A 23,185-nucleotide genomic window follows, 5' to 3' on the forward strand; every position below is an offset into this window, starting at 1 on the left:
CCTTTGATCGCAACCAATTAGCGTATTTCCATGCATGTCTAGTCACAAGGACGGAGTATGTATAAAACATTCTGCAAAATTGAAGTTCTAGATTGTCTGGTTTAAGGAGATTAACAAGTAGATTATATGAAATCAGAACGAGATTAAATAAAATGGGATGTCGTAAGTCAACCTCTCACTTTTGTGCTGCCGAACGCATATAAAAGATTCATTTTCATTCGTTGATTTATGAGGTCATTGACTTCTGTTTAAGGTCAAAGGTCTTGCTGTAATGTCTTGATACAGGGTTTTGTTTGGTCCTGCATCATAGCGCATCGTAGAGGAAATCACAAGTATTGATTTTAACCGATTGCCAAACACACTGCCGATTTCTGCCTTTTGGTGTAATGTGGGTGTTACTTGTTTTGAAGGGAGTAATCATGACTTCAACAGCAGATAACATGCCTTGAAATATTTAAGGTTCTCCTTTGTCTCGTATCATGCTGAATTTCGCAATATTTAGAAACCAGCATCTTGCATTTTGTATTATCCGGTCAATGGGTTCATTGCATTTAAAGTGAAAGTTACACCAAGTTACACGTTAATGATATAACAACTTCAGATGTATTTCCCGTATGCAGTAAAATGCGATGACAACTTCAGGTTATACCTAACTAAGACAGGAACACTGGCCCAACAAAGGTAATCTGATAAAACAAAACTTTCATAACTTAGAACTAGAACAGTAATTCACATGTTTTTGATGTTGACAGTCTAAGTTGTCCGTATAAAATGAATCAATTTTAAATGTACATGGAAATGCTTTTCGTAGGCCCTATACCCTTATGTCACTTGATCTGCATGTTATCCATCAAATTCGCCACAGTAATGTTCGCCATTCAGAAACATATTGTGACGTCGTAATATACACAAAGATGTAAAATTGAAACTGACGCCACAAAATGTGCTGAAATTGTCTTAATTTGTTTTCATTTCATACTGTATCAGATTTTTATGAAACGTTCATGCAATTTATTCATTTTCCAATGCTTCTTTCAAAAGTATATGTTTTGTATCGTCTCTCTGCCACAAAAAGTGTGTGTGTTTTGTATCGTCTCGCTGCCACAAAAAGTGTGTGTGTTTTGTATCGTCTCGCTGCCACAAAAAGTGTGTGTGTTTTGTATCGTCTCGCTGCCACAAAAAGTGTGTGTGTTTTGTATCGTCTCTCTGCCATAAAAAGTGTGTGTGTTTTTGTATCGTCTCTCTACCATAAAAATGTGTTTTTGTATCGTCTCGCTGCCACAAAAAGTGTGTGTGTTTTGTATCGTCTCTCTGCCACAAAAAGTGTGTTTGTTTTGTATCGTCTCTCTACCATAAAAAGTGTGTGTGTTTTGTTTCATCTCTCTACCACAAAAAGTGTGTGTGTTTTGTATCGTCTCGCTGACACAAAAAGTGTGTGTGTTTTGTATCGTCTCGCTGCCACAAAAAGTGTGTGTGTTTTGTATCGTCTCTCTGCCACAAAAAGTGTGTTTGTTTTGTATCGTCTCTCTACCATAAAAAGTGTGTGTGTTTTGTATCATCTCTCTACCACAAAAAGTGTGTGTGTTTTGTATCGTCTCGCTGCCACAAAAAGTGTGTGTGTTTTGTATCGTCTCGCTGCCACAAAAAGTGTGTGTGTTTTGTATCGTTTCTCTGCCACAAAAAGTGTGTGTGTTTTGTATCGTCTCGCTGCCACAAAAAATGTGTGTGTTTTGTATCGTCTCGCTGCCACAAAAAGTGTGTGTGTTTTGTATCGTCTTTCTGCCATAAAAAAGTCTGTATGTTTTGTATCGTCTCTCTGCCACAAAAGTGTGTGTGTTTTGTATCGTTTCTCTGCCACAAAAAGTGTGTGTGTTTTGTATCGTCCCTCTGACATAAAACGTGTGTGTGTTTTGTATCGTCTCGCTGACACAAAAAGTGTGTGTGTTTTGTATCGTCTCGCTGACACAAAAAGTGTGTGTGTTTTGTATCGTCTCGCTGCCACAAAAAGTGTGTGTGTTTTGTATCGTCTCTCTGCCACAAAAAGTGTGTGTGTTTTGTATCGTGCCACAAAAAGTGTGTGTGTTTTGTATCTCTCCACAAAAAGTGTGTGTGTTTTGTATCGTCTCTCTGCCATAAAAAGTGTGTGTGTTTTGTATCGTCTCTCTGCCACAAAAAGTGTGTGTGTTTTGTATCATCTCGTCTGTGCTGCCACAAAAAGAGTGTGTGTTTTGTATCGTCTCTCTGCCACAAAAGTGTGTGTGTTTTGTATCGTTTCTCTGCCACAAAAAGTGTGTGTGTTTTGTATCCTCTCGCTGTCACAAAAATTGTGTGTGTTTTGTATCGTCTCGCTGCCACAAAAAGTGTGTGTGTGTTTTGCTGCCACAAAAAGTGTGTGTGTTTTGTCTGTCTCTCTGCCACAAAAAGTGTGTGTGTTTTGTATCGTCTCTCTGCCATAAAAAGTGTGTGTGTGTTTTGTATCGTCTCTCTGCCACAAAAGTGTGTGTGTTTTGTATCGTCTCTCTGCCACAAAAGTGTGTGTGTTTTGTATCGTCTCTCTGCCACAAAAAGTGTGTGTGTTTTGTATCGTCTCTCTGCCACAAAAAGTGTGTGTGTTTTGTATCGTAACTCTGCCACAAAAAGTGTGTGTGTTTTGTATCGTCTCTCTGCCACAAAAAGTGTGTGTGTTTTGTATCGTCTCTCTGCCACAAAAGTGTGTGTGTTTTGTATCGTTTCTCTGCCACAAAAAGTGTGTGTGTTTTGTATTGTCTCTCTGCCACAAAAAGTGTGTGTGTTTTGTATCGTCCCTCTGACATAAAAAGTGTGTGTGTTTTGTATCGTCTCTCTGCCACAAAAGTGTGTGTGTTTTGTATCGTCTCTCTGCCACAAAAAGTGTGTGTGTTTTGTATCGTCTCGCTGCCACAAAAAGTGTGTGTGTTTTGTATCGTCTCTCTGCCACAAAAAGTGTGTGTGTTTTGTATCGTCTCTCTGCCACAAAAAGTGTGTGTGTTTTGTATCGTCTCGCTGCCACAAAAAGTGTGTGTGTTTTGTATCGTCCCTCTGACATAAAAGGTGTGTGTGTTTTGTATCGTCTCTCTGCCACTAAAAGTGTGTGTGTTTTGTATCGTCTCTCTGCCACTAAAAGTGTGTGTGTTTTGTATCGTCTCTCTGTCACAAAAAGTGTGTGTTTTGTATCGTTTCTCTGCCACAAAAGTGTGTGTGTTTTGTATCGTCTCGCTGCCACAAAAAGTGTGTGTGTTTTGTATCGTCTCTCTGCCACAAAAAGTGTGTGTGTTTTGTATCGTTTCTCTGCCACAAAAGTGTGTGTGTTTTGTATCGTCTCTCTGCCACAAAAAGTGTGTGTGTTTTGTATCGTCTCTCTGCCACAAAAAGTGTGTGTGTTTTGTATCGTCTCTCTGCCACAAAAAGTCTCTCTGCCACAAAAAGTGTGTGTGTTTTGTATCGTTTCTCTGCCACAAAAAGTGTGTGTGTTTTGTATTGTCTCTCTGCCACAAAAAGTGTGTGTGTTTTGTATCGTCTCTGCCACAAAAAGTCTGTATGTTTTGTATCGTCTCTCTGCCACAAAAGTGTGTGTGTTTTGTATCGTTTCTCTGCCACAAAAAGTGTGTGTGTTTTGTATCGTCTCTCTGCCACAAAAGTGTGTGTGTTTTGTATCGTCTCGCTGCCACAAAAAGTGTGTGTGTTTTGTATCGTCTCTCTGCCACAAAAAGTGTGTGTGTTTTGTATCGTCTCTCTGCCACAAAAAGTGTGTGTGTTTTGTAGTGTGTGTGTGTTTTGTATCTCTCTGCCACAAAAAGTGTGTGTGTTTTGTATCGTCTACTCTGCCACAAAAAGTGTGTGTGTTTTGTATCGTTACTCTGCCACAAAAAGTGTGTGTGTTTTGTATCGTCTCTCTGCCACAAAAAGTGTGTGTGTTTTGTATCGTCTCTCTGCCACAAAAGTGTGTGTGTTTTGTATCGTTTCTCTGCCACAAAAAGTGTGTGTGTTTTGTATCGTCTCTCTGCCACAAAAGTGTGTGTGTTTTGTATCGTCACTCTGACATAAAAAGTGTGTGTGTTTTGTATCGTCTCTCTGCCACTAAAAGTGTGTGTGTTTTGTATCGTCTCTCTCTGCCACAAAATGTGTGTGTTTTGTATCGTTTTTCTGCCATAAAAAGTGTGTGTGTTTTGTATCTTCTCTCTGCCATAAAAAGTGTGTGTGTTTTGTATCGTCTCTCTGCCATAAAAAGTGTGTGTTTTGTATCGTTTCTCTGACATAAAAAGTGTGTGTGTTTTGTATCGTCTCTCTGCCACAAAAAGTGTGTGTGTTTTGTATCGTCTCTCTGCCATAAAAAGTGTGTGTGTTTTGTGTGTGTGTGTTTTGTATCGTTTCTCTGCCACAAAAAGTGTGTGTGTTTTGTATCGTCTCTCTGCCACAAAAAGTGTGTGTGTTTTGTATCGTCCCTCTGACATAAAACGTGTGTGTGTTTTGTATCGTCTCTCTGCCACTAAAAGTGTGTGTGTTTTGTATCGTCTCTCTGCCACAAAAAGTGTGTGTTTTGTATCGTCTCGCTGCCACAAAAAGTGTGTGTGTTTTGTATCGTCTCTCTGCCACAAAAAGTGTGTGTGTTTTGTATCGTCGATCTGACGAAAAAGGTGGGTGTGTGTTGTATCGTCTCTCTCTGCCACAAAAAGTGTGTGTGTTTTGTATCGTCTCTCTGCCACAAAAAGTGTGTGTTTTTTGTATCGTCTCTCTGCCATAAAAAAGTCTGTATGTTTTGTATCGTCTCTCTGCCACAAAAGTGTGTGTGTTTTGTATCGTTTCTCTGCCACAAAAAGTGTGTGTGTTTTGTATCGTCTCTCTGCCACAAAAAGTGTGTGTGTTTTGTATCGTCTCTCTGACATAAAAAGAGTGTGTGTTTTGTATCGTCTCTCTGCCACAAAAGTGTGTGTGTTTTGTATCGTCTCTCTGCCACAAAAAGTGTGTGTTTTGTATCGTCTCGCTGCCACAAAAAGTGTGTGTGTTTTGTATCGTCTTTCTGCCATAAAAAAGTCTGTATGTTTTGTATCGTCTCTCTGCCACAAAAGTGTGTGTGTTTTGTATCGTTTCTCTGCCACAAAAAGTGTGTGTGTTTTGTATCGTCTCTCTGCCACAAAAAGTGTGTGTGTTTTGTATCGTCCCTCTGACATAAAACGTGTGTGTGTTTTGTTATCGTCGCTCTGCCATAAAAAGTGTGTGTGTTTTGTATCTTCTCGCTGCCACTAAATGTGTGTGTGTTTTGTATCGTCTCTCTGCCACAAAAAGTGTGTGTGTTTTGTATCGTCCCTCTGACATAAAAGGTGTGTGTGTTTTGTATCGTCTCTCTGCCACTAAAAGTGTGTGTGTTTTGTATCGTCTCTCTGCCACAAAAAGTGTGTGTTTTGTTTCGTTTCTCTGCCATAAAAAGTGTGTGTGTTTTGTATCTTCTCGCTGCCACTAAATGTGTGTGTGTTTTGTATCGTCTCTCTGCCATAAAAAGAGTGTGTGTTTTGTATCGTCTCTCTGCCACAAAAGTGTGTGTGTTTTGTATCGTCTCGCTTCCACAAAAATTGTGTGTGTTTTGTATCGTCTCGCTGCCATAAAAAAGTCTGTATGTTTTGTATCGTCTGTCTGCCACAAAAGTGTGTGTGTTTTGTATGTGTGTGTGTGTTTTGTATCGTCTCTCTGCCATAAAAAGTGTGTGTGTTTTGTATCGTCTCTCTGCCATAAAAAGTATGTGTGTTTTGTATCGTCTCTCTGACATAAAAAGAGTGTGTGTTTTGTATCGTCTCTCTGCCATAAAAAGTGTGTGTGTTTTGTATCGTCTCTCTGCCATAAAAAGTGTGTGTTTTGTATCGTTTCTCTGCCATAAAAAGTGTGTGTGTTTTGTATCGTCTCTCTGCCATAAAAAGTGTGTGTGTTTTGTATCGTTCTCTCTGCCACATAAAAAGTGTGTGTGTTTTGTATCGTCTCTCTGCCACTAAAAATGTGTGTGTGTGTGTTTTGTATCGTCTCTCTGCCACAAAAAGTGTGTGTGTTTTGTATCGTCTCTCTGCCACAAAAGTGTGTGTGTTATGTATCGTCTCGCTGCCACAAAAAGTGTGTGTGTTTTGTATCGTCTCGCGTGTGTGTGTTTTGTTTCATCTCTCTACCACAAAAAGTGTGTGTGTTTTGTATCGTCTCGCTGCCACAAAAAGTGTGTGTGTTTTGTATCGTCTCTCTGCCATAAAAAAGTCTGTATGTTTTGTATCGTCTCTCTGCCACTAATTGTGTGTGTGTTTTGTATCGTCTCTATGCCACAAAAAGTGTGTGTTTTGTGTTTTCTCTGCATAAAAAGTGTGTGTGTTTTGTATCGTCTCTCTCTGCCACAAAAAGTGTGTGTGTTTTGTATCGTCTATCTGCCATAAAAAGTGTGTGTGTTTTGTATCGTCTCTCTGCCATAAAAAGTGTGTGTGTTTTGTATCGTCTCTGTGTGTGTGTGTTTTGTATCGTCTCTCTGCCATAAAAAGTGTGTGTGTTTTGTATCGTCTCTCTGCCATAAAAAGAGTGTGTGTTTTGTATCGTCTCTCTGCCATAAAAAGTGTGTGTGTTTTGTATCGTCTCTCTGCCATAAAAAGTATGTGTGTTTTGTATCGTCTCTCTGACATAAAAAGAGTGTGTGTTTTGTATCGTCTCTCTGCCATAAAAAGTGTGTGTGTTTTGTATCGTCTCTCTGCCATAAAAAGTGTGTGTGTTTTGTATAGTCTTTCTGCCATAAAAAGTGTGTGTGTTTTGTATCTTCTCGCTGCCACTAAATGTGTGTGTGTTTTGTATCTTCTCTCTGTCACAAAAAGTGTTTTTTTTGTTTCGTTTCTCTGCCACTAAATGTGTGTGTGTTTTGTATCGTCTCTCTGCCATAAAAAGTGTGTGTGTTTTGTATCGTCTCTCTGCCATAAAAAGTATGTGTGTTTTGTATCGTCTCTCTGACATAAAAAGTGTGTGTGTTTTGTATCGTCTCTCTGACATAAAAAGAGTGTGTGTTTTGTATCGTCTCTCTGCCATAAAAAGTGTGTGTGTTTTGTATCGTTTCTCTGCCATAAAAAGTGTGTGTGTTTTGTATCTTCTCGCTGCCACTAAATGTGTGTGTGTTTTGTATCGTCTCTCTGCCATAAAAAGTGTGTGTGTTTTGTATCGTCTCTCTGCCATAAAAAGTGTGTGTGTTTTGTATCGTCTCGCTGCCACAAAAAGTGTGTTTGTTTTGTATCGTCTCTCTGCCACAAAATGTGTGTGTGTTTTGTATCGTCTCTCTGCCATAAAAAGTGTGTGTGTTTTGTATCGTCTCTCTGCCATAAAAAGTGTGTGTTTTGTATCGTCTCTCTGCCACTAAATGTGTGTGTGTTTTGTATCGTCTCTCTGCCATAAAAAGAGTGTGTGTTTTGTATCGTCTCTCTGCCATAAAAAGTGTGTGTGTTTTGTATCGTTTCTCTGCCATAAAAAGTGTGTGTGTTTTGTATCTTCTCTCTGCCACATCGTCTCTCTGCCACAAAAAGTGTGTGTGTTTTGTATCGTCTTTATGCCATAAAAAAATCTGTATGTTTTGTATCGTCTATCTGCCACAAAAGTGTGTGTGTTTTGTATCGTCTCTCTGACATAAAAAGAGTGTGTGTTTTGTATCGTCTCTCTGCCACAAAAGTGTGTGTGTTTTGTATCGTCTCGCTGCCATAAAAAGTGTGTGTGTTTTGTATCTTCTCGCTGCCACTAAATGTGTGTGTGTTTTGTATCGTCTCTCTGCCATAAAAAGAGTGTGTGTTTTGTATCGTCTCGCTGACACAAAAAGAGTGTGTGTTTTGTATCTTCTCGCTGCCACTAAATGTGTGTGTGTTTTGTATCGTCTCTCTGCCACTAAAAGTGTGTGTGTTTTGTATCGTCTCTCTGCCACAAAAAGTGTGTGTTTTGTATCGTTTCTCTGCCATAAAAAGTGTGTGTGTTTTGTATCTTCTCGCTGCCAATAAATGTGTGTGTGTTTTGTATCGTCTCTCTGCCATAAAAAGTGTGTGTGTTTTGTATCGTCTCTCTGCCATAAAAAGTATGTGTGTTTTGTATCATAAAAAGTGTGTGTGTTTTGTATCGTCTTTCTGCCATAAAAAGTGTGTGTTTTGTATCGTTTCTCTGCCATAAAAAGTGTGTGTGTTTTGTATCTTCTCGCTGCCACTAAATGTGTGTGTGTTTTGTATCGTCTCTCTGCCATAAAAAGTGTGTGTTTTGTATCGTCTCTCTGACATAAAAAGTGTGTGTGTTTTGTATCGTCTCTCTGACATAAAAAGAGTGTGTGTTTTGTATCGTCTCTCTGCCACAAAAGTGTGTGTGTTTTGTATCGTCTCGCTGCCACAAAAAGTGTGTGTGTTTTGTATCGTCTCTCTGCCATAAAAAGTGTGTGTGTTTTGTATCGTCTCTCTGCCATAAAAAGTGTGTGTTTTGTATCGTTTCTCTGCCATAAAAAGTGTGTGTGTTTTGTATCTTCTCGCTGCCACTAAATGTGTGTGTGTTTTGTATCGTCTCTCTGCCATAAAAAGTGTGTGTGTTTTGTATCGTCTCTCTGCCATAAAAAGTGTGTGTGTTTTGTATCGTCTCTCTGCCATAAAAAGTGTGTGTTTTGTATCGTCTCTCTGCCATAAAAAGTGTGTGTGTTTTGTATCGTCTCTCTGCCTTAAAAAGTGTGTGTGTTTTGTATCGTCTCTCTGCCATAAAAAGTGTGTGTGTTTTGTATCGTCTCTCTGCCATAAAAAGTGTGTGTTTTGTATCGTCTCTCTGCCATAAAAAGTGTGTGTGTTTTGTATCGTCTCTCTGCCATAAAAAGTGTGTGTTTTGTATCGTCTCTCTGCCACTAAAAGTGTTTATGTTTTGTATCGTCTCTGTTGGTTTATCACTATAACAGAAAATACACCTGAGAGAAACGCATGAGTGGTTTATATTTCAGTATATGTACACTCTCATCTTCCTTCAGCTTTATTATTATCAGACGTGTTGTTTATCTTTTACGTGTCGTTGTTAAATAATCGCAGCAAAAGGATCTCAAGGAGATTGCAGTCTTAATATCACATCTCTAAGTGTGCTGATATCACGCCGCCATTTTCCTTTCTTTCTTATCCTTAACATCAATCATTAATTTGCTTCCTGCACCGACAAATTGAGGAGGAAATAAGTCCGAGGGCTTTTCTTCAACATGATCAATAATTCCAGATCATACATCAGTACCAAGTTGGACGAAGTATTCTGGGAGATCCCGTGAAACTAAGAGAAGCCCTAAGTGTTACCGTCGGTTTGTATTAGTCTGACATCGAGCCTCTGTTACGTAATACCGTCAATGAGATATTTTCAAGGATTCTTATACAATTACAAGGATTAGGTATCTGACCGGTATTATAACTATTTAACGGCGAACGCCTTCAACACCGGACCCGACGTATCAACTAATACTTAATCAATGCCGAAAGTTGTATTAATGAAAATTGATAACGTCTTCTGTACGAAATAGAATATTTCAATGAAAGTTATAGAACATCCTTGATTTTTTTCTTGTGTTAAACGTAACTGTAGGCAAATTATTTTAAGGTTAAAAAATACCTACATTTAAGATAAAACATACACCTTTGTTGAGTATTTCTTCTAGAATATGTAATGTATTTTGTAATTAAGCTCATTGTAAAAAGCACGTACTAACACTTTCAAACACACCACCGCAGCACGTGACAAGTGTAAACTAACAGATAACAGATAAGGTGATATTTTACAAACAATCAAACACTTTATTATTGTAAATATGATATGTTATTATAAAGTGTTTTCTACTTCAAAAAACATGTATGACAGATGTAAGGTAGGTATGTTGTGTAAGATATAATGATATTATATGTAAGGTCACTGTTCTGTATATGTTAGGTTGAGTGTAACGTTGTTTGTGTACACTGTAAACTTTTATGGTGTTTTTAACGTGTAAATTCACTCCTATTTTGGTGTAAAATTTATGGTTACACCATTTCTGAGGTAAAGTTAATCACAACAAAGAAAAGTGTATAGTATACCGACATTTGGTGTTACTTCAGTCCTAAATCGGTGTAAAAGTGTTACCTTACACCGTAAGGAGGTGACTTTACACCATAATCTCACCTAAAAGTGTAACTACTTTACACCGTAAGGGGGTGACTTTACACCAGATTCTCACCGAAAAGTGTTACTTTACACCGTAAGGTGGTGGCTTTACACCAGATTCTCACCTAAAAGTGTTACTTTACACCGTAAGAGAGAGACTTCACACCAGAATCTCACCTAAAAGTGTTACTTTACACCGTAAGAGAGTGACTTTACACCAGAATCTCACCTAAAAGTTTTACTTTACACCGTAAGGTGGTGGCTTTACACCAGATTCTCACCTAAAAGTGTTACTTTACACCGTAAGAGAGAGACTTCACACCAGAATCTCACCTAAAAGTGTTACTTTACACCGTAAGAGAGTGACTTTACACCATAATATCACCTAAAAGTGTTACTTTACACCAAATCAGTGCTGAAACCTGTCACCTTACACCGTGTGGAGCGACGTTACACCAAATCGTCACCGATAGGTATTACCTTACGGCCGCGCGGGACTCTCTTTACAATGAAAGCTTAAGCAGAGATGTCTCTGGTGTAACTTTACACACGGTGAGGGACACTCGGACACAAAATCAAATCCTCACTTAAACATGTTAGTTATTCCCACACCAAGAGCAAACTGCCGCTAACTATTAATGTAGGCCTTTAACGTCGGACAACATTGTGGCCCTCCGTATTGCAAGATGAAATATTGGGTAGCGTTCCTTTTTGGGTACAGTACACGTAGCATCACGTTGAAAGTCATTTGCTTTTGCCTGTTAAACCCGGTTTATGAAAGTGGGGCATGCCTAATGGTTTGTTGTCGAATATAATGGACAATTACAATAAAATGCAAAATCTGTATTTGCAATAGTCACCATCATCAGTTAAGCCATATGCTCTCAGTACATAGATGCATGTTTGAACGAATCGTTCTGAACGCTTAATGAACAGGGCTCCAGCTGCAAAAACTCGGGTCACTCAGGTGCTTTTAAAGCGTTTGTGCGAGTAAGAAGATGAAAAACAACGTACTTTACGCTAGCCATAAGATGTTTTGACTTCCCCAAATCGATAGACGATACTGGTATGTCCAGAGTCTATTGATGTATGATCTTTGTAAATTCTTGGGTTTCCTGACTGTGACAGTACTTATGATAGCCACCATAAGTGTTGTTTTTTTAACACCTGGCTGTAGGCCTCAATGACCTGTGGTGTCCGATAATGGCTACCTGTGTATATGTCCAATTATTTGGACAACGCTACGTAATATAAACTATTTGAAATTGGCATGTCCTTATTTGAAATGTTGTTTCGCTCTAAAATGATACTAACGTAAAAATATAGGATACGTATCTGTATATTGTCTTGAGAATGTCAGATTTGATGGTTTTTCTCTTTCATTTTCTTCCGTTTGATTTAAGAATTAAGACATAATTAGGTTTTTTATTATTGAAATTTTAAGAACTAATGTCTAAGTTTATAATTATTTTTGGTATGTTTTAATCTTTGGCAATTAGTGTAATTAATACATTAAAGCATGAAGGTTTCTGATTTCATGTTTAAGCAAAAAGTTGAACTGAATTGGTAGAATACTACATGAAATGACATATACTTATAGTACATATTTGGAAAGCTTAAAAGGGATATTTTGCACAGTTTGGAAAATTTGCGTCAGTTTCTGTGGAGAATTCTCTAAAATGACCTTGTCAGCATCAAAATATCTTTCTGGAGTTAAGGTCAATGCGGAAAGTGAAATAGATGGAAATATTAATCCTGGCTAGTATAAAATTGAATGGTCTGAATACTGGTATAATGCATTTAGGCCAACTAGATCCCAGATTCAGATTTGCATGCTGTGTTCACTTATAAAAGAATTTGCTGGGATCAGAATTGTATTCTATTGCTCTGTTTGAGTTGTCTATTTTCAATATTAATATATAGACATAAATATCTATACCCCACCCCCTCCCCCACAACGAAGTCGGTGGGGGTGTACTGGAAACAGCCTGCTTGTCTGTCTGTGGACACAGTTTTGTACGGCCAACTCCTCCCATAGTATACATGACATGTTCTTGTACCTTCACAGAACTCCATTTGTGTGGCCCTTATAGGGACCCAATTAGGGGGCAAAAAGGTGTAAAATTTGGCACATCATAAAAAATCTTTTTCTCCTGAACCGACAGTCCAACGGACTCCATATTTAGGGATCTTAGTGCGAGGTCTACAACGTGTATGAGTGAAATAAAAATTGGGTCAATAACATCCCCCTGAAGGGGACACTGTAAAGGATCAAGAATTTAAGTTTGACTGATTTCAACCAAACTTGGTGGTGACACCTGAGCTTTTTGCGATTAATTTTACCTTTTAACATTATTTCCTTATTTCTACCTCGGCTAGAGCAGGTTGATATATTTTTGACGGTGACCATTGAGTTTTTTTTCTAATTCTCAGTTATATGTATACACATGACAACAGTTAATTTCTTTGGATGATGCAGAAAGTATCTGACTGACTAATACAGTTCTGGTATTTTCTATGTGTCTCATTGCTTTACATGTACATGGAAAGTATTACTGATACTTTATATAATTACTGAACATTGTAAACAGATTGGTGATCTAATGTTTTGCACCCTAGAAATAAAGACCAGAGGGGATTGAGACAGATGACTTATTACAATTTTGTTGTGTTTAGATGGAAGAGGTTTTAATATATTGTGTAGTTGGTAATATTCACAGAGGATTTGATTTCGCTCTATTTGCGACTGTTAAAGGTAACACGAAATTAATTACCCCGCAAACTTTTTCATATTTATCATTTGCCTGAATACTGTGGTACTAATTCATACATAAAATTACTACCGCAAACATGTATACCCCAAATAGAGATGACCCAAAATAAAAATAATTGATAAAGCATGAAACTTACACTAATTATAAATTAAGGTTACCCTAGTTGGAGTTTAAGTAACACTGATAAAGGATGAAGGTAACACCGGTAAAGGATGAAGATAACACTGATAAAGGAGGAACGTAACACTGATAAAGGATGAAGGTAACACCGATAAAGGATGAACGTAACACTGATAAAGGATGAAGGTAACACAGGTAAAAGATGAAGCTAACACTGATAAATGATGAATGTAACACCGATAAAGGATGAAGGTAACACTGATAAAGGATGAAGGTAACACCAGTGAAGGATGAACGTAACACTGATAAAGGATGAAGGTAACACCGATAAAGGATGAAGGTAACGCTGATAAAGGATGAAGGTAACACAGGTAAAAGATGAAGGTAACACCAGTACAGGATGAAGGTAACACCGCTAAAAGATGAAGGTAACACCAGCCAAGGATGACGGTAACACCAGTGAAGTATGAAGGTAACACTGATAAAGGATGAAGGTAACACTGATAAAGAATGAAGGTAGTACTGATAAAGGATGAAGGTAACACAGGTAAAAGATGAAGGCAACACCAGTACAGGATGAAGGTAACACAGGTAAAAGATGAAGGTAACACCAGCCAAGGATGAATGTAACACCGCCAAAAGATGAAGGTAACACCAGCCAAGGATGACGGTAACACCAGTGAAGTATGAAGGTAACACTGATAAAGGATGAAGGTAACACAAGTGAAGGATGAAGGTAACACTGATAAAGGATGAACGTAACACTGATAAAGGATGAAGGTAACACTGATAAAGGATGAAGGTAACACTGATAAAGGATGAAGGTAGCACTGATAAAGGATGAAGGTAACACTGATAAAGGATGAAGGTAGCACTGATAAAGGATGAAGGTAACACAGGTAAAAGATGAAGGTAACACCAGCCAAGGATGACGGTAACACCAGTGAAGTATGAAGGTAACACTGATAAAGGATGAAGGTAACACCAGTGAAGGATGAAGGTAACACTGATGAAGGATGAAGGTAACACTGATGAAGGATGATGGTAACACTGATAAAGGATGAAGGTAACACTTATAAAGGATGAAGGTAACATCGATAAAGCACAAAAGTAACACTTGTACTAAGAAGAAGAAAATTTAAATGTACTCACCTTCCTCTCACACATACACTGTAAACTTTTGGGATACAGGTTACACCAAAAAAGGTGGCACCACAGCTGCCTCCTTTCTTGGTGTAACTTTACACCAATCTCGTGAGTTTACACCTGTGGTGTAATCTCAGGAGATGGTGTAAAGTTGCACCGTAAAAGGTGGCAGCTGTGGTGCCACCTTTTTTGGTGTAACCTGTATCCCAAAAGTTTACAGTGTATGTGTGAGAGGAAGGTGAGTACATTTAAATTTCGTTTAGCCTTAGTTATTAAGATATTTATACATAGTAAAGAATGATGTGCTTGTTTAAAAGAGTATTTACATTAAACTTGAAAGTATGGACCGTGTGAATGATAAGTGTGGAGAATGTGGGCCCCCTTGTGAGAGGACAAGTCTTGTAATGTAATGCATGTATCTTGGTCTTGGTCAATAAAATGTTCTGTTTTTAAGAAAGCACGTACTTTAACATACATATGCGAAGTGTTAAACAAACACTTAAATGTACCGACTGACTTTTCCCCAGTAAATGTGACAAGCATTCTATGTTACGGTATTGCCTTGCACTTCCTGTTTGTTGTCGGGTAGCTCTGTTATGTTACTGTATTACCTTGCACTTCCTGTTTGTTGTCGGGTAGCTCTGTTGTTCTATATCTGAATGTGTGTAGGATTTAAATGGCGTTTGCTCTAAAAACGGCATGAACATTGCTAATACAGATCTATAAATGCAGTTCGTGGTGGCTGCCTTACCTTTAACATATTATCCAAAGGTTGAACGACTTTTTCATGTGTAATGAAACGATTTGGATCATGATATATCTTAATAATAATGTTCCAGTCTTATATGTTAGGTTCGGTGTATGTTTACCGAGGATAATTAGCTGTAGGATAGTTTGATATTATTGATTTCTACAATACACAATGTTCTTTTATATATTGTTTTGTTTATCAACAAGGCTTGTAAAGGACATAGCTGCTTTTATGTTTCGGGGATTGTAAATGTCATATTCTGAGCAAATCTAATTTTGGATTTAGTGGATGACGTAGGAATTAGTGTAATTAGTCGTATTTTTCATCTGTTATCATGCGTCATCCAAATACTATTGTTATGTCAACTAATTAGAATTGATTGGATTGTGTTGTACATATGGCTTTAAAAGCACCGTTTGCTATAGAAACTGAATGACGGAATATTTAATATCACTTGAGATGAAACCTAGAGTGACAATTTCTCTGCAGTCGTGCGTCTGTTAACAATTTTCGAATTCTCCTCAAAACCTCTCATTTAGTTTTAACGAAATTTTGCAGAAAGCTAGCATGGCAATAGGTGAATCAAATTTGCAAAGATATGAAATTACCTGCCCCAGACAGAGAAATGTCCTGTCCCAGACAGAGAAATGTCCTGCCCCAGACAGAGTTTTAATGAAAGTTGATTTTATATTCAAGGGTTTGTTCCGAGTATTATGAACCTTTTGCTAGATATCGAAAACTGACAGATTGGCTCACAAACCAGGGTCTCGAGAGATGTTGAACAAGATTATAGTGAAGTTTTAAGGTCGCCATGATGATTTCATTCGGAAATATTTTATTTTCTTGAGCAATATGAAGAGGACATGTTTGGTGCCGGTTACCTTGTCTGTTGGTTTCGATGGTTTTTGCCTTGTTGTCCTTTAGAAACGTGACATTATTTCATATGATTGACTTTAAAAGTCGTGTGTCGAGAAGACGCTTATCTTTCTTAAACATCTGGGCTTATTTTTCCTTGTACATTCTCTGAGAGGTCTCCGTTTTAAAAAAAACTTTTATATCCTTGTATATTTTCCCTTAATTTCATAGAATTCGAATTTGAATAAAGATATGTCTGGGTTTTTTTTTTTTTTTTTTTTTTGTTAATTTCATGAAATTTCTTGTATGTTTCATTTTCGACCCATTTTTTCAAGTTATTCGGCAGAGTTGTCTATCAAGATGTTACTTTCTTTCAGGTTTTCGAAAGGTTTGCATTACAATATGGTAAAATTGAGTTAATGGAATAGCACGTTAAGGAGAAGGGACATGAAATGAATGATACATGACAACATACATTCTTTAAATACTGATACTTTTTTATATACGAACATGTATATGTTAAATAAACAGGTTAGTTTCGAAATTGTAAAAACAATTGTCTGTTTTTGAGATATCTGTCTCTCAAAAGTTCGTGTTTGATGATCAAAAACTGTTTTGAAGAAGATTTGATATTAATTATTTAATTCGACAGACTAAATTAAACCACATGTGTCCATTGCTTCTTTGAGGGTCTTGTGAAGGAAATGTGCTGGTTCCACGTAATAATCAATATCAACCCATTTGACATCAGTGTTTGTGTTTTTTCACGAAAATTGTAAAATTCTAGCTCACGATAGCAAAGAATTAAAACTCCTGGATCAGTGACATATTGCTAATTTCAACATTATGTTCGTTACAATGCTAGTTAGGGACTGTAATGAAATAGGACGTGGAATGTCGGAACTCTACACAAGGACGAGATTATAGGATAATACGGACTAAATCACCTGATAATTTTTATCATGAATATTGGTAATTCGATAACTCGTCCCCATGTATCCTGAAGCACTTTATTTCAATTCAATATAGATGCCATCATTCAATCCACAAAATGTTATTTCGATATCCTGACCTTATCTCTTAAAGCATTCTATGATACGAGTGTAATTCAATTAATGCAAGCAGTGAAACTTAACACAAAAAAAAAGACTTTAAGGAATACCAGTTCGTTCCTCTGTAGTTCCCGTTTTCTCATTGAAGACCTCCGCTGACAGCTACACGGATCTGGTAGCTGATATGATAAAAAATAATAGTGTCAGGACTAAAAATGTAACAAGTACTAATTATAATGACAACCTTCTTACAGAACAAGTTTAAATGTCAGCATAACATTTGAAATAACTTGAAATGTTTACAACAATGCGTATATGTTGAATATAAAGTATCACCTGCACTCTAGACTATTTATAAACATCGAAGTTAATTCCGAATAATTTGAAGTCATTGAATTAGAATGTTTTCTTTCATATCTGACTGAAATAATGTGATCACTTATAAAACATTGATAATGATTGGACATGGTGTATGTGACCAAGGTTTTGGGTGCCGTGACCAGGATTTCCAAGGTCTAAGGTCAGCTATGGTATTTACCGTATGGTGGAAATTATTGTTGTCAAGGAATTGCTAAATTTTGCTAATGGAAGTTTTTAAGTCATTTTGAAATAGATTTAATGTGAAAACTGATCAGTTATCCATTTTGTGACTGTCATGTTTTTATGTATTTTTGGCATTCTAACTTAGTTCTCAAAACAAGACAAAACACAAAAATCAACATTCATTCCAATATTAAAACCACGAAAAATATTGTGAATAATTAACTAAAATACATGTACTGACGCTGACCTCAAAGTATCTTTCTACAATAAATAAATATTACTGAGTGAAAGCATGATGATCCTAATTGGCACACCCCTCCCTTTCTAAACTGCATAAGACGATTACGATTGTGATATAAATCAGATCAAACCCTTGATTTAAACTACGCTTTTTAATCGTTCAGATTGTATGATGTACATAATTAGGAAATAATGATGGTGATTTATTATGCAACACAAATTAGTTAACAACAGGTCAAAACTCGTTAAATCAGTATTCATTAAATACACCATCTAATGACATGACACCGTTGTTTTAACAGCCTAACGCCTCCGACATTGGATCAATACATATTTCATCAGTGGATGGCTAGATAATCACGCGGTCTTTCCGACCTTGTGCATACAGATAATCACGCTGCCTTTTTGCACTGACGAAGATTCAATAAAGGTATATCTGAATTTGTCCTGTATCTTTGTGTAATTTGATCTTTGTTTCTGTCGATGTGGCAATGCTTAATATGCAGCTTGTAAGATATACTTACAGTGCTCTATTTACAGTTGTGTAGATCTTTAGAAATTTTTATATTTTCCGATGCATCTAGAGAAAGTTACTTAAATTACTTAAAGTTTCTGGATGAATATGAAAATCAAGAGATAAAGAATAACATGGACAAACAACAAAAAAATAAAAATATGTAAACAGAATCTTAATTCAATTCACATCCGGTGAAACTATTGGAAAATGGAAAATTAACGATAGGGAAATTGAGATCGTCATATACAGCTGGATGGTTCAGTTGTAGGAAAAGATAGAGATAAGCGGCTGATGTAGAAGAGTTTGTCGTGTCCTTGGTTTCCAAATCTGGTGAGTACCTTTGATGGACATGGTGATTAAATAACATGTTATTCAAAGACAAAACGTCATCAGTATATCGGAAAATGAAATCGAATGACATCGTCTTCGTGACGTGTTATAACAAACTCAACGTCAAAAGTAACAATATCATGTCAATATATATGTTACTAAATATAGAACAATACAATAAGGTATCTTCGTGACCTGTTATAACAAACTCAACGTCAAAAGTAACAATATCATGTCAATATATATGTTACTAAATATAGAACAATACAGTAAGGTATCTTCGTGACCTGTTATAACAAACTCAACGTCAAAAGTAACAATACAATGTCAATATATATGTTACTTTATATAGAACAATACAGTACCGATCTCAATCCTTATCTTACTGAATCAAATATCACAAGACAGTCAGTATATGTTACTATATATAGAACAGTACAGTAACGATCTCAATCCTTATCTTACTGAATCAAATATCACAAGACAGTCAGTACATGTTACTTTATATAGAACAATACAGTACCGATCTCAATCCTTATCTTACTGAATCAAATATCACAAGACAGTCAGTATATGTTACTATATATAGAACAGTACAGTAACGATCTCAATCCTTATCTTACTGAATCAAATATCACAAGACAGTCAGTACATGTTACTATATATAGATTAATACAAGTGTCCAAATTCTTATGACAAAATATATACTTATAAGGAGGTGTATGACAAAACAAATATCCTTATGACAAACAAATGTCTTTAAGGGTAATTTGGAAATTTCGGAAATGCCTTAACTTGTCTTGTACATTAACGATTAAGTAATTAGCTGTCGATGACATTTCCTCTCAATAGGTCAAGTCTCGGATATAGACATCGGTACCTTATATAGCAACGCTTTGTTACCATATAAGGCGATTGTTGTAGTCATCAAAGTAGCTTTCAGTTATTTATAGTAACAGGGAAGCCTACCAGATTCCCTATAATATTTATGTTATTTAGACTCAATGACCATGGGGATTGACCCGTCCAATCATTAACAGTAATTACGATGGACATATAAGGCCTTCACGTTGTTGTTATAGATTCTGACTTACTTACTCAGGGTTGATAAGGTGGAGATCGTAAGTAAAGTTTATCTTTGTCTTGTACTGTCTAAGTTGAAGAAAATTTCCCATACACACAAGTACAAACCGTACCTATCCATACGTGTACTACCGTTAAAGAATTTCAGGCATGCGCTATTCAATGCTATCCATACGTGTACTACCATAAAGAATTTCAGGAATGCGCTATTTAATGCTACCTAACTATGCACCTGAATATTCCGTTATATTCTCATCTTCATCGGTCTCGATATCACATGACGCCACAGACAACTGTAGTTATACCACAGCATGGTAATGCCCCTCGAGTAAATCAGATGTGCCATGTAAATACTAATTTGAAATGATCAATAAAAAGATATACAATACCATGCCCGAACAATAAGTGGTACGCAGGCCGTACTGTAGCCATAATGTGCGAAGAGTTGCTAATGTAACTTCCAACGGAACGTCTTTACAAACCGGTCTACGGAGGGAAAACGACGTGAGGCGGTTTCATTGGTCTCTGACCGTTCTACAACTTCATCAATCTCGATCCGGCTCCTTACTCTGTCAATTTCCTTCTTTCTTTACTAATCGTTACCTTAGCTATCGTTTTTGAGTAACCTTGTTCCACAAACCAGTGACATTTCAACTGTGTTGTGATCGAGAATTTCATCTTTTTTATCTTATCTTGACTTGGCATTAAGAGTGGAATTTATTTAAAGTGACGTTTCCCTCGTTTATACTGGATTTTTATGGAGCTTAAAATCCAGTATAAACGAGCGAAACATCACTTTAAATAAATTTTCATTGCATTCTTCACTAGCTGCTCTACAAATCTGTTAAAAAGCTTCTGACTTCAATTCTTAAAAAAATGATTAAATCTGGGTTACATTCCCATTGTGATACTGTTTACTCAGGAGACTGAATTGATAGTATATTGGTTATAAAGAACTCAAAAGAACATTTGCCATTCCTCAGTACTCTCTTCTAAAACAAAACAAACAAAAAAACAATATTTTATAAGAACATTTGATTTTTGCACGCTAACCACTACCCCATCCATAACTGAAGGAATGCCTTCTTTTTTTGTAATGAGAACCTGCTTCTCCAAGAATGGTGATATATTTTGAAGCCCATTTTGTGAAAAATACGGCCAAATATACGAAGAGCTAAATAATAAAATTATTGAATTTCTGGTTTACAATATCTTTATCGGGTTCGGTCTTAGGATCTTCCTACACAATATTGCTATACCAAAGGGAAATAACTCTGCCTTAATCTTGGCTAAGTTAGTGTTTTAAAACAGGTCACAAAGACCTTCCAAAACCCTTCGATTACACTTTCTTGCCTTTTTATGAAATTTTACGTTTGAATAACATAACTTTATTGACGGGTCTGTCTTATATATCCTCAACAATCACAAATTAAGATCAAACTCATCACCCGCTTAACTGTATAATATGTGTGATGATTCCAATTTTCCTGTTGTTTTTCTACGTGTTTGCACGGCGAAGTTGAATAGTTATTCTAATACCTGTTCCCAGTATCACGATTGCCTTGGAAGATGTTGTCAACTCCTAGGCAAACCCACAACACAGGGTTTCGAGTGATGCTCGTTGATGATGATTACAGGGAGGTTTTACAGTCAGTACAAAGTTCTCATTATAAATTGTTTTATTGTTTTATGTGATAGGTAGTTGTTTCCTGGTAGTAAATTTGCCTGTTGGTTTTGTTGTTTACCTACTGCTTATTTTAAACGTGGCATCACTTACTTGAATTGACCAGATTTAGAATGTCGGGTGTCGTCGATGAAATAAAAAACGCCAATACTTCCCGAACTCCCGGTCCTATGGTTAGTGAACTTTTCAAGAGACTGCGTATCATTTTTTCTATTGTTCTTATTTTCTTGTGGTTTCATTTAATTGATGTTTGAATTAAAATTCTGATTACACGACGTAGCTTTTCTCTCTCGTCGTTATTTTTACTATTATACAATTTCCCTATTCGTTTCTATTTTTATCCTTCACAACCATTTCAAATACGTAACTTCATTTTCAAAGTTTGGAATGCGTTTTCGGCAAAAAGATAGATGTAATGTAGTTTCATAAGATTAAGGACGGAGGTTCAACATCCAAAATAAACTGTACCCGTTATATACATTTATATAACGGGACAAAGTAATATCAACTGAGCTGTACGGAGAACATAGATAAATAAACACAAGCATCGTTTGTTGATTGGACGGTCAATTGATCACTTGTATCATGAATAATTATGATATAAGGGACCCAGTGACCTATATAATATATATATATGTGACCCAGTGACCTTTTAATTTTAAGAATTAAACGTTGAGTTTCAGATCTACAAGTAAATACAGAGCGTTATAATTTCATCATTTTAGTCAACTATTTATTTTGTGTTGACATATTGAAAACATTATTTCTCTGATGTGGTTTTGCTTTATACCTTTGGAAGAGCGGCACTTCAAATTGAAAAAGCGTGAGTAAACACCATGTTTTGACATCCTGTGATAAGGCAGAAATTTTTGACTGGAAAACTTTTATTTAGTTGAATAATCATAACAATATCGGGTGATTATATTATGCGTTTAAAAACGAGTTTTTTCAACTTCCACTCTTGTTGGCTCGGATTGAACAGTGCGAAATGTCTTACTGTAGACACTGGACTAGGCAATAAAACTCCACGAGGATATTATCTACAAGTAGTAATTTGAAAGTGTATCCATGTTGTCTAGCAAAACGCTATCAAAGCACAACCCAGAGACGATGGAACTAAATATAAAAAGTGTATTACATAATAGAAATATAGTTTATATTGGTTGTACATTTATACCCATTTTATCATCAGAATTCATTTCCCCACGAGACAAGTTTACATATATATTCTTGTGGAAAATGAAATTTCTAAGATTTCGACACAAACCTATTTACGTATTACAGTGTTATATTGTAACACTACACAGATGTCACGGAAAGAGATTTGCAGGCGACTTAAATTTCAAGGATAATCTTATTTAGTTTTCAACAAACAGCAAAAAACAGTTGGTGAAATGAAATGCTTTTCTATATGTATGTTGCAGCCTTTTGCATTGTACAACAGGGTTTGGTAACAGCTGCAGTTCTACGTCAGTCTATCAGCCATCACAAACTGCATATCTATACAGACAATATATTGCGTTATATCAGCCTCTGTCAACCCCTGTCAGCGTAAAACCACAGACATCAACTGATATGGTGTCAGATACACGACGGCCATGCATGATACGACAGTAAATACATTGTATAACAAACCAGTCCTTATCACATGATTCGGGTACTATACAATAAAACATAAGAATTAATCAAATTTATTTTTTCAATCGTAAGAGTGACAGTGTGAACTTTGTTGTATATAATCGCTGGTGTAATTTTATGTATAAAACTGAATATTTGGAGCCGATTCTGTGGGGAAGCATAAATTTATACAATTATGTCTTCTGTACAACGATAAGTATGTGAATAGCATCCTTCAGCACACGTTTATAGCTATATACTAACAAATACAGCCAAATAATGAAGAAAACTACATCATACAGCTGTTTCGACCTTCTAAGAATCATCAGT

This window comes from Ylistrum balloti, unplaced genomic scaffold, assembly GCF_031769215.1.
Source record: "Ylistrum balloti isolate Yb309-2 unplaced genomic scaffold, AGI_CSIRO_Ybal_v1 Utg369756, whole genome shotgun sequence".
In the NCBI taxonomy this organism is placed as follows: Eukaryota; Metazoa; Mollusca; class Bivalvia; order Pectinida; family Pectinidae; genus Ylistrum; species Ylistrum balloti.